Genomic DNA, 13865 nt, shown 5'->3' with positions numbered 1-13865 from the left:
TTGTATATGTAGAAAAAAATGGGGCAAATAAAAAGGGTGGGAGCGGGGAAGCAATTTAATGTGGAGGAAATGAATGGAAGTCAAAAGGATTCGGTGCCGTCCATTGCCATAGGTGACGTGTCCCCTCTACTTTGGACAGTTCCTCAACTCAGCAAATAAGCCTACACCTCCGATCCGACGACGTTGAATATGCATAATAAATTAATTAAAGTTTAACTGAAAACTCCATCTAATTCATTTATTTCAATATTATTCTGATATTTTTTCCAGAATTTCATTTTCAACTACAGAATTTGATTTGTATATGATAATAGGTGCATGGCTAAATCATTCAGACTCTGGTGTCATATTCAATTCTGTACGATCTTATGTATGTACAAAAATGATGCTAAAATCCAATATATATATTAATAGCTTTTATAATATATATAACTTTTAATTAATATATGGTAAGTACAGAGAATGTCAGAAGTACGTAGAAATAGATGAATAATGCGGTCACCAAATTCTTTTCAATAATTTAATGCTATTCCACCTGTCCAACTGTTAATTCAGTCCCTGGTTTGCTTTTCTATATCGATCTTTTTGTTGATCCACATATTTCCTTTTTCTGTTCTATTTTCGAAAGAGTTGTCTTAAAATTTGTATCTTGAAGAAGCTGATCATTATGATTTATAATGTTTTGGCACTGAAAATTTATGGAACAAAATGGTAAAGATATATTATGAATTTTGGTTCTGACTTTGGGCCGTGACGTGATAGTTCGTATTAGTTGCGTGAAAAATTATATATATTTTTTATCATGTTTCTCAATTTTACTTTTTTTTAGTCTGAGTGTTAAGGTTGCTCTAGGAAATGATTGTCTAACCAAAAAACCCCATCAGCAATCTTGTGGTACAATATTGACTAATATTAGAAATGAACAGCATGTCAGTCCAACTAAGATATTGAATTGATCAATAATACAATCGAAAATGAAAAATACATAAATTATACGTGATCAAAATATAATTTTTTTGAATATTTTGAGAATCATTTTTCTCATTAGATACAGACTCTTACATCGGCTTTTATGACGTCTTGGTAAACTATGCCGATCGATGTATTATGTATTTTTTTTTTTACTTTTAGTAGAGACGAGATTGGTGTAATTTTTATAAAATTCCACTTGTAATGAGAAAAATTTCCACAGATATATAGAAGTTCTTGAAAATTTTATGCTGCGAGGTAAAAATCACATAATACACATATATATAAATACATAATTTTAAAAAACCCATATACATTTTTGCTTTAGTACTCTCCGATGCGAGAGTTATCAGTTATCCGGAAGCTTTCATTTTCATTTTGAACCACACAAAAAGAAAATCATTAGCTCGAGGATAAGCTCAAAAGGGAACAAAATTTGGAGCCTGCTGTTCTTCATTAATGGGATGATTCGCAATTTCAATTTCAATAATCAAACATTTTGTTTTATTCTGATAATTCAATGTAACAATAATTTTAACTGTGCTGCCGTTTGATCAGAAAAGCTTATTACAACTTATAATAAATCATACAGTATCATGCTATTTAATACATTTCTCGAGTAATATATAAAAATTCACATCGATTTTATTAAGTGCTATCTAGAGCAAGTGTGAAAAAGTTAGGAAATCATTAGGATTAAAGCTTGTAAAAAAATTTACAATGTACAGTAAATTAAGTAAGAAAGTTATTTAATTATTTTTTATATTTTCTTGGGTATTTCACCATCTCCAGTTATCATTGTTGCATGCCGGCCGTGGACATCTGAGTTACCAACACATAATGGTTGGTTGGTCTCCATATATACAATCTATAATCCAGAACTAGATTGAGAGTTGAAGTAATCACAGAAAAGAGGAAGAAGAGAAAAAATGGCCCTAGCAAGCAACAAAATTTCCATCCTCTTCAAATTTGCTTTGCTTTTCTCACTTCTACTCATGATCATCACTACCGCAGAAAGCAGAGCAATATTTGGGGGTGAGTTCTTTTTTTCCCTCACAATTAAATTAACTGATTTCTTCATTCCAATCGTATATATATTTCTTGAAATTTGCAGCTAAAATGGAGGCAAGCTCAAAGCTTGCATGTGAGAGTGTGGTTGGAGTGGAGAGTGGAGACACATGCTTTGGAATAGCGGAAAGCAACCACTTGACAGCAACGGCTTTTAGTGCCATCAACCCTAACCTCAATTGCACTGCACTCTTCGTTGGTCAATGGATTTGCGTTGATGCCTCTACCAATTAACGCATGCAACTCAAATTTTCTGGCAAAAATAAGAAGCCTAGCTAATTATATTCTACACATTTGAAGGCTGTATCAAGTTGAGTTTCTTTGTATTGTGTCCTCTGGTCTGGATGACTAGACAGACTGCTAGTCCATTGGATAAGATGCGTGGTTTCATGTGTAACTTTGAAATTCATGTATTTTCTTGGACTAAAATAAGTGAAGATGCAGTACGAGGAATATATAAAACAATTATTATCTTGTGCTGATTGATGGACGCATAAAATCATAAGTACGCTCTTCATTTTTTAATGGGCTTGGACTTTTAATAATTTCATATTAAGGCCCGATTTAAATTGGTCCAAATCATCCCAGTAGACCGGAAACAATTATCGCGTTTATTTATTTATAAATTTGTTATATAATCAATATTTATAGAACAAAAATCGTGTTACAAATCAATTTTGTAAAATAGATTTTTTATCCGAGCAAACTTGTATTAAAAATTACTTTTTAGGTCGAAGTATTATTTTTTACTCTAACTATCGATCGAGTCAACCTGTCTCATAGATATAGATATGTAAGATTAGCTTACAGGAGACTTACTCTATTTTTAGACTTATTGATTTGAGTACTTTTTTTGTTTTTAAGTTTTCAATTAATCGAACTATATAATATGATCGGAAAACCAAATCATCCCGGAATTTTGATATAAGACGTAAAATAATTTTTTTTTACAATATCACCGAAGCTTTCTCCAAGAGGTGAGCCAAGCATCTCAATCCTATCCGAAATTTCGAAGCCTGAGGTTCTTTCCAGTTCAATGAAAGTGTGTGGAATCATGTGATTTGATTCATGGTTGTTGCAAAATTATAGTTTCCGTGACCTTAATTACTATATTTTGGTATCCCGACATTATTAGAGACAGAAAAGCGTGATCCATGTTCATGCACAAATTAAGGTCACGCCCTTTTTTGTCTCATTTTCCAAAGCCGTGACTAAATTTATCAAAATAAGATAAGAAAAACCGCATTAATTTTTTAAAAAAGAAAAAAAACAATTAAAATGATTTAAGAAATTATCAATAAAAATCAAACTAACAACATGATAAAACATTAACAAATACTTTGAAGTTTCCAATCCTAAATAGTAATTGTAATAACCCACACGGTGGATTTTCAGTACAATCAACTAAGGCATGCTTTCAGTTATGCTCTGTAATTTGCGTCCCCCTTCTTCATTTCAATCGAACCATTAGGATAATCCACCTCACTCATGAACCTTGACCAGAACCAATGCTCCTTCCACACAACCAACATCTCCTCTATCGGAATGTTCTTCGTCTCCGGCAAGAAGTAGTACATGAAAATCGTCATCACCACCACAAAGAATGCGAAGAACAAGAACAGCCCGAATTTCAAGTCACACAACATCATCAAGAAGACTTGAGCAATCACGAAGGTAAAAAACATGTTGACTGAAACGTTGATACTCTGTGCAGCTGACCGGATTTCCAGTGGAAAGATTTCGCTGGGCAATAGCCATCCAAGGGGACCCCACGACCAAGCAAACCCCGCCACGTATATGCAGATGAACAGTACCACAACGATGGCATACCATTTGGGCAATTCACCAGGATTACCATCTACCCCAAATTTCGCACCTATGCAAGCTGCTACCACGATCTGATAACAAAAAGACAAACTCGGTGAGACTTTGAGTTACATACGTTACATGACTACATCTGTTATCTATTAAATGTGATATAGAAATAGATGACTTAAGTCGAATGGAATGTTAATTTACCTGACACACAAGCATCTGTATACCACCTTCGAGAAACAGAAATCTTCTCCCCCACCTATCCACACCATAAATGGACACCACAGTGGCCGCAACATTCACCGCACCAGTGATCACAGCAGACATCAAAGAAGCGTCGCCCCCGAACCGATAGTCTTGAACAGAACAGGTGCGTAAAACATGATCACGTTGATCCCCGTAAGTTGCTGAAAGAAGGGAATGGCTATAGCCATTGTCAAATGAGGCCTATACTTCCTTTGCAGAAGATTTCTCCACGGATGCTCGACTTTTCGAGATGCTTCACTGGCCGACCCCTCGGATCCGTTGCAATTTGGACCGTGCTGATAAGCTAGAATTTGATATAGAAAGAAAAGAAACAATTTAGGAAGAGATGAGTGATTTTTTCTGAACAACCGATTTCCTTTCCTTAAAAACAAGTACAATTATTTATAGACATCAGGAATTCTAAATGATAATAACTACCCACTAAACTACTAAGCCAATTATAAAACTAATATAATTTGATCCTCAATTCCCACTACTCCAGTTGACCTATTCTTCAGCGAGCCACTACCATTACGTGTCTATGGCATGGGTTGTAATGTATGAAGATTGACACGTAACAATTCCCCCTTGCTTAAGCATCCTTGTCCTCAAGGATGAATTCAGGATACATCTTAGCAAAGCGTCGTGCATTTTCCCATGTAGCATCTTCAACTTGTGTCCCTTTCCATTTGACTAAAACTTCAGATCGTGGTTGAAACTTTCCCTTTTGAATTACTCGCCGATTTAAGATGACTTCTGGTTGAGGAAGAATAGTAGAATCATCGGCAACAGGAGGAAGTTGAGCAGAGGTCGGAATGATTGGCCCCAGATGTTTACGTAACAAACTTACATGGAACACATTGTGAATTTGAGAACCTGGAGGAAGAGCCAACTTATAGGCTACTGCACCAACTTTTTGTATGATCTCATATGGTCCAAAGAAGCGTGGAGCAAGCTTCATATTACGTCGAAAGGCTACAGAAGTTTGGCGATATGGTTGGAGCTTTAAATATACATAATCTCCTATATTGAAAGAAGCCTCTCGTCGATTCCGATCAGCTAGACTTTTCATTCGATCTCTGGCTATCAAAAGATTATGGCGCAATTCTCGTAAAATGGAGTCACGGTCACGCAAGAACTCATCAACCGCTTGAACACGAGCTGTACCTGGAATATAAGCTAGTGGAGTTGGAGGCGGAATACCGTAAACAGCTTCAAATGGAGTCATTTTGGTGGACGAATGGACTGACGTATTGTAACTGAACTCAGCCCATGGGATCCATTCTGCCCATTTCCGTGGTTGATCACTAACAAAACATCTCAAATATTGCTCCAAGATTCGATTCACTACCTCGGTTTGTCCATCGGATTGGGGATGATAACTTGAACTCATGCAAAGCCTGGTTCCTTGCAGCTGGAATAGTGCTTGACAAAATGAACTAATGAAAACTTTGTCTCGATCGCTAACAATTGACGTTGGGACTCCATGGAGACGAACCACATTTGCAACAAAGGACTTGGCCACAGTGAGTGCTGTGAATGGGTGTTTCATGACTACAAAATGACCATATTTCGTCAATCGATCCACAACCACCGTGATGACGGTAAACCCATTAGATGGGGGTAACCCTTCAATAAAATCCATTGAAATATCTGTCCAAGCGCGAACAGGTACTGGTAATGGTTGGAGTAGGCCAGCAGGTTTCATGCAATCGGTCTTGTTACGCTGACAAACATCGCATTGTTGCAAGAATTCTTTCACTATTTGACGCATATTTGACCAAATGAAGCTTTGCTTGATACGAGAAAGGGTTTTGTGGAACCCAAAGTGCCCTTCGATTGAAGACGAATGGCAATCAACAAGTATTTGTGGAATCAATGTGGATGTCGGGCACAATAAAATTTTATCTCCCTTGAACCATACACCATATCGTAGGATCAGATTACGATAGCATAAAGGAGAATTTTCTTTTCTCAGTTTCTCGTAGAAGGAGTTTTGTTCAATTTCTTTTTGGAGTATTGGCCACCAATCTGCATGGGGTAGTGAGATAGACAAAAATTGAAATTCAACTACACGTGATAAAGAGTCCGCACCTTGATTTTCAACTCCTTTCTTGTATTCAATCTCATAATCGTAACCAAGGAGCTTTGGAAGCCATCGGGTCTGTGCCGGTGTCGTGATGCGTTGCTCCAATAGATATTTGAGACTTTTTTGATCGGTGCGTACTGTAAACGGCTTCCCAATGAGATATGGACGCCATTTCTTGATGGCCTTGACAATAGCCAGCATCTCTTTCTCATATGTAGACAACACAAAGGCTGAACCTTTTAAAGCTTCACTGAAATATGCGATTGGGCGGCTGTTTTGAGTTAGGACTGCCCCAATTCCAATCCCACTAGCATCACATTCAATTACAAATCTTTGAGAGAAATCAGGGAGGCATAAAACAGGCGGGGAGGTCAACAACTCTTTCAATTTGTTGAAGGCCATTTGTGCTGTCTCATTCCATTCGAAGCCATCCTTGGTTAAGAGCTTAGTCAAAGGAGCGGCTATACCTCCAAAATTGCGGATAAACTTTCGGTAGTAACCTGCTAACCCCAAGAATCCTCGGACACCTTTTATTGTTGTTGGGGTTGGCCACTCAATGACAGCTTGTATTTTGGTTGGATCCACCGCCACACCTTGTTCCGATATTTTGTGGCCCAAGTAATCAACCTGTGAAACACCAAACTCACACTTGGATTCTTTTGCAAACAAACTGTTAGTTGATAAGATTTGTAAAACGATTCTCAAATGTGCGGTATGATCGTCGCATGATTTCGAGTACACCAAAATATCATCAAAGAATACCAAAATAAACTTTCGAAGATAAGGACGAAAGAGATCATTCATTAAGCTTTGGAATGTGGCAGGCGCATTGGTGAGGCCAAACGGCATCACAATGAACTCATAATGCCCTTCATGTGTTCGAAAAGCCGTCTTTGGAATGTCTTCCTCTTTTACTCTAATTTGGTGATAGCCAGCACGTAAATCCAACTTGGAAAAATTTTTGGCTCCATGGAGTTCATCCAGAAGCTCGTCAATCACAGGTATTGGATATTTATCTTTGACAGTGATGTTATTCAATGCTCGATAATCTACACAAAATCTCCAGTTTCCACCAACCTTCTTCACCAACAACACAGGGGAAGAGAATGGGATGTTGCTTGGTCTTATCAGCCCTGATTGTAGTAGCTCTTGCACCATTCTTTCTATTTCGGTTTTTTGGTAGTAAGGGTATCGGTATGATCGTACACTCACAGGGCCTTGGTTTGGTTGCAATGGAATGTGGTGATCGTGTAAACGCTTTGGAGGTAAGTGAGTGGGTGTTTTAAAGACGTGGAAAAATTCCTCTAAGAGGTGGCCGAGGCTAGGTGGGTATGGATTTTGGTTGCTATTTGTAGAAATAGAAATGATTTGGAATAAGAAACCAGTACCATGTATGTTGTTGAATTCCTTCTCTGTCAAAGCCTCAATGTTAGACTGCTTCAGTCCTTGGAAGGTGTGGGAGACTCCGTTGACACGGAAGGTCATTGTGAGCTTCCTATAATCAGTTTTGATAGGTCCAAGAGTTTCAAGCCATTGTACCCCCAAAACCAATTGGCACGCAGCGACAGGAAGAATATAATAGTCTGTTGTGATGGAGTGACCCTGGATCATGATGGTTAGTGCTTGACACTGCCCAGAACATTCTATCTTCTCTCCATTAGCTACCATGACTTGAAACATTTTGGCACGGACCACCGGTAATCCATACTTAGTGACTATGGCTTGATCCAGGAAGTTGTGAGTGCTGCCACTATCAATTAACACCGTGATATCCCGGTTTTTCAGTTTTCCAATGACACGCAATGTTTGAGGATGCTTAGTTCCTGTGATGGCATGAAAAGAAATTTCAGGAATTTCCAATAGCCCTTGTGGAGCTTCTGGAATGATATCGTCATCTCCCGAGCTTGAATGTATTGAATCTTCGATCATGAAAAATTGTGGTCGCTCACATCGATGGCCTGGAATGAACTTCTCGTCACAATAGTAACATAGCCCCTTCTCCCTTCTCTCTCGTGCCTCTTGGTTGGTGATTCGACGGAAATTTGGAGGAGTAGAATTAACACGCTGGTTGGGTGGAGGTCCTAGTATACCGGCTGTAGGATTTGCATTAACTTTTGGGGCCACTGTAGTTGGAGTGGGGCGGACTGGCTGGCTTGATTTCTTTTGTAACTGGTTTCGCTCCTCTATTAATCGAGCAACGCCAATGGCATCTGTTAGAGCTTTTGGTTGTTTTATTTTCACGTCTAGGCGGATGTCATCACGAAGACCTGCAATAAAAAAGCCGATGAGGAAATTCTCGGGTAGACCATCAACTTGGTGAGAAAGTTTTTCGAAAACTTCTTGGTAAGCTGCTATTGTTGTGGTTTGTTTCAGCCTACTTAGAGCTTCCGATGGGTCTTCGTAATCAGTTGGGCCAAAACGAAGAAGAACATCTTTAGAGAATTCATTCCATGTCAATGGCCCGCGGAATTTCGTCAACCACCGATGCCATTGAAGAGCAATTTCCTTCTAAATGAAAGGAAGCTAGTTGGACTTGTTCATCTGGTGCAATATTTTTTATCTCAAAATACTGCTCTACTTTATAGATCCAACCTGTTGTTGTAAGGTTTCGTTTCTGCCAAAAGGATTGGTTTCAAGATGATTCGTGTTTGGGCTGTGCGAGAGTCGAAGAGATTGAAGCTCGGTTAACACCTTTTGCAAGGTCACGTGAACTTGGTCAAAGTTCAATTCATGTCGGGCTAAAATTTCATTGACGTCGTTGCGAAATTCTGCATTGCTTTTACCACGGGTGTCCATGATGGGGACGTCGTGTAACCTGGCTCTGATACCAATTGATAAGCTAGAATTTGATATAGAAATAAAAGAAACAATTTAGGAAGAGATGAGTGATTTTTTCTGAACAACCGATTTCATTTCCTTAAAAACAAGTACAATTATTTATAGACATCATGAATTCTAAATGATAATAACTACCCACTAAACCACTAAGCCAATTATAAAACTAATATAATTTGATCCTCAATTCCCACTACTCCAGTTGACCTATTCTTCAGCGAGCCACTACCATTACGTGTCTATGGCATGGGTTGTAATGTATGAAGATTGACACGTAACACGTGCCTCATCAGTTCTGCCTCGTTCAATCATGGAGTTGGGTGTTTCCGGGAGGATTAAAGATCCGACAGTGATTATCAAAGCCGGGACCATCGCACCAGCGAGACTCAGGCGCCACCCCCAGCCTCCCTTGATCTTGGCAAAACCATAGTTTAGGACATTGGGGCTGCGAGGATACCGATTGTGATGGAGAGCTGAAAGCCAATGTTGAGTGCACCTCGATATTTGTAAGGAGCCATTTCGGATAGGTAGAGTGGCACAGACTGCATCAAGAAAAGGAAATCAAATCAAATTTTTTAAGCGTAGTAATTACGGAGAAACATGGGAATTAAGAGTGTCAATGATCTACAAAATAAATAAAAAGGTGAAGTTTTTATGTTCAGGCGTGCCTCATATTAAATTCGTTACAGAGAAATCATTAGCATATTAAGAAGCATCATGTCTCGATCCGTTAAATACATGGTTGAATTAAGTCTACTGAGAGTTGAGATGCATAGACTTGGACAATCTTTTTTTTGAGCTAGTTACGAGACTAAGTTAGATTCAAATCTCAAACGCAATAACATTTTGTCGGTTAAATGTCTCATATCGACTTGATTAAATACACGAGAGTTCGTATATATATACTAAGAAAATCTTTTCCCTTTACCATAATTTTGAAATTGAGTCTAGATATGAGATAACCTCGTATAGGTCACTTTCAAGTCAATTTATCAACTTTACTGCCAGCCTTCGACGTTTTTAATGACGACACAGAAATAAAATAAATACGTAATAACGACAAGTTTTGCAACCAATAAAAAAATTGTAAATTTCTATCTAGTTTCTTGCACCTAATCCGCAGCAATAACTGCAACATACAAAATATTGGAAGCAATATTCCATTACGATTTTTATGATGTATATATGACAAAAATGCATATCTAAGAGACATAAAGAAGATTAAATAAGAATCATGAAATTAATTAATTCCCCCAAAAAAAAGGCGTCAACTGAAAAATTGTTTAGCAGTTGTTGGCTACATAATATATATTTTTATTGTAGTTTGAATCTTTAAACATTATGATATTATTATTGAATGAATACCTTTTGTATTAAAATTCATATAGATGAAGAAAACATTTTTTACTTGTAAAAAATTGTTACAGTTGGTCTAATATAATATATTATTTTGGAAAAGTTATTTTAATAATATTTTATATTATTATATAAATCAGATCTAAAAGACTCTACGCACTACTAGTCTACTACCCTTGACCCACGAATTCAAATTATGATTAACCACCGTCCGAAAATTATGAGACAAATTTCTACCTGATTGGCAAATCCGATGCCAAACCCAAGTAAAATACGCCCAACAATAAGCATCCAAACGGCCACAGCAAACCCATTAATCAGAGCTCCTGCGCAGAACAGAACTCCGCCGAACAGCATCGACAGCTTCCTCCCCAGTTTCCTGGTCACCGTAGACGCCACCAGCGACGAACACAGAGCAGCCAAGTATAGAGAAGACGTAAACAGAGTCAGCGGCACGCTGTCAAATTTACAGTATTGGTTAACTGATTTGTCCGCCTTCTGCTTCCTGTACACGGATGGGAAAAATTTCTCCAAGAATGGATCCATGGAGGTTACCCCACCTGTAGATTAAACAAGCACATCCTTAGTCGCACCCAAAAAGCGGATGAACACCATAAATATTTCGAATAACAAAACCAAAAAAGTACCTGAGATTCCAATATCGTAACCGAAAATAAGACCACCCATGGCAGCAATCACACACGTCACTATGACGTAAGGAGTAAGGTTCCCGGGATATTCTTTCCCGTTTCCGGCACCTGGGACGAACCCACCAGCCATTTTCCTTGTCTCTACGGAATCAGTTACTGCGTTTGAAGTATCACCGGAGAGAAGAAGAGAAGGGAGAGAACTGGAGAGACTAGAGAGAAGATAGTTCTATAATCGGGTTTGTATGAATATGGAAAATCGTAAAAACAAACGTATAGGGCTCGCCACATGGAGAGAGTACATATAGAGAAACGTTGACTGATTAAAATTTACGTAAGAAAGACAGGCTTATCTAAATCAGAAAGGATACATTAATTAAATTATATATATCTACGTTATCAATACTATATTATTAAATATGATGACATAATAATAACTATATAGAGAGGATATCAATTTTTTCTTCCAATTTTACCATTATATGATACTAATATTACATTTTTGTTTTTTCAATTTCAACAAACAATCTTCCAATTTTACCTTTATATGATACTAATATTACACTTTTGTTTTTTGTTTTTTTTCAATTTCAACACACACTTTTATTTTTATTTTTTTTATTTCAACAATTCAAATATCAATTTAGTCCATCCATAATTTGTCAAATTTCACTTTAGTCCATCAATAATGATAAAAAAATTGTACACACACCGTGCGTGCAAATAACTAGTATATATAAATAGCTGTCTGAGTCAACAAGAAGTTAATATAATTATTTTTACAATATAATATAATAACGATATATTTTCAAGAAATGAAAAAGTAAGATAAATATTTTTTCCCGTTATAGTTGACTAGATAATATTGAGTTTATTTCTTTCCCGATTTTAATTTAATACAATTCGGCCTGATCTCCAGAGTTAATAAATGGATAAGATTTGAAGTGAATACGTAAAGTTGGATTTTGTGTGTATTATGTATATATATAATTATAATATAGCAAAAAGTATTTACAATAATTATGAAATATGGAATGAAACAAAAAAATTTAATAATTTTTAAAATCAACATTTTAATTTTCATTTTTTATTATTTAATTTTTTTAAAAAATAATTGTAATTAATTCATTGGTTAATGAATTCAAACTCGTTAAAAATGCAAATATTATTAATTATATCAAACCAATAAAAACTGTCACCACCACCTGTCATAAAATTCCAATGGCTCTGCGTAATCACAATGTTTCATCGGCCAACGTTTTTCCCTCGAGAAAAGCTCATCATTAAGTGGTCATTTCATTTGGAATGCGCGTCGAAACACTATTGATTGGCCAGTGAAACACTGTAACAATTCCATTTTATTAGAGCATCCGTATTGGTGGGTGTTATAACACTCACCACCTTCATCAAAAAACTTAGGGTCCACATACCACATACACATTACATTAACACATCTATTCTCCCACATTCAATTTAACATTCACACTCATTATTTGTGGGTCCCGCTGTCCACTCATTCATCTTACTCTTATTTTACATTAAATAAATTCAATTTCAAATTTTTTAAGAAATTTAAATTATTATTATTTTATATTAATAATAATTTGTTTTTATATATTTAATACGTAAAATAATTTAATTTTATGAGTGTCATTTACTTAAAATTAAAAATTTATTATAAACCTAAAATAAAACGGTACAACATATAATAATAAATAACACTTGCATAAAAATAAATTAAATTTAACAGAAGATGCAAAATACTAATTCAAGGATTGTTGTTGTATTGTGACCAAATATTCACCAACGGATACTTTAAACCAATACATAAAATAAGTAACAACGTTTAGCGACGGTTTTTGAAATAATTCAAAACCCGTCGCTAAATGTCCAATTTCTTTGGGCGTTAAAATAATTCAAAACACGTGGGGCCCGCGTGTCAGCAAATCGGCAACGGTTTCTATAAAGCAGTCGCTAAGTGTGCAATTTTTTAAAAAAACGCCCACACCCTCTCCCATGTGAGTGGTCGTTATAACGTCCACTCACATTGGAGTTATAACATCCCTTTAACACACAATGTGGGTGCCCTTACTACCATTTTTCCATGTAATAAAACCTTATTGTATTGTTGCACTGACAGAGAACAACGAAGTGAACTGATTGAGAAAAGAGTCACCTTATCAAACAAATTGGAAAACGTGTTGAATTTTTTAATTTAACGAGTTGATTCACAAAACGAACAGCCATGGAATCCATTCCACCAGCTCCCCCGGTGCCGCCTTTATGGTCCTTCCCATCGGGTCGGGATTGAGCCATTGAAAGTTGATGACGTGGTGAAATTTGATATTAATCAATGGCCTACTGGGGCAAATGTTTATTTAGTTCCAAATCCTAAGGGAGAAAAGGAACTGAGCAAAGTCCATATATTTCTTTTGCTAGCTTTATGACAAGCTTCTGAGTTTTAAACTCCGATTTTAAAAAAATAGTGAGTGTTTGCATTTTATAAAACTAAACTTCCAAGTTCTTTCTACGGGCCCATTAATAAATTTATTACACCTAAGACATTATGGACTAAAACTCAAATCAGGGCAATACCGAGCTACGCTGTTAGCAATCAGTCCGGTAATCATATCTCAGTCAAACATGAAAAATTGAAAAACTGCATACTCCAAGGCTGTGAACAAACGAAAAATGAGGCTTAGAATTCTGAAAGAATATGTTGCAGAAGAAGATGACAAAGTAGCGAAAGAAGAATTAGAAATAATATATATTCAATAGGTTTTCGAAACACGACACAACCCGTAAACAGTGAATTCTTGCTTCGACAGTTCTACTCTACA

At 36.6% G+C, this 13865-nt stretch overlaps 1 pseudogene; it reads right to left on the bottom strand.

The window, feature by feature from the left end:
• Nucleotides 1–3335: 3335 nt before the first annotated feature.
• LOC142555912 (sugar carrier protein C-like) lies at nucleotides 3336–11310 on the bottom strand (annotated as a pseudogene).
• Nucleotides 11311–13865: the final 2555 nt, after the last annotated feature.

This window comes from Primulina tabacum, chromosome 9 (assembly GCF_025594145.1).
Source record: "Primulina tabacum isolate GXHZ01 chromosome 9, ASM2559414v2, whole genome shotgun sequence".
Taxonomy (NCBI): Eukaryota; Viridiplantae; Streptophyta; class Magnoliopsida; order Lamiales; family Gesneriaceae; genus Primulina; species Primulina tabacum.
Note: the sequence above shows the minus strand (reverse complement) of the source record. Positions and strands in the feature narration are given on the sequence as shown.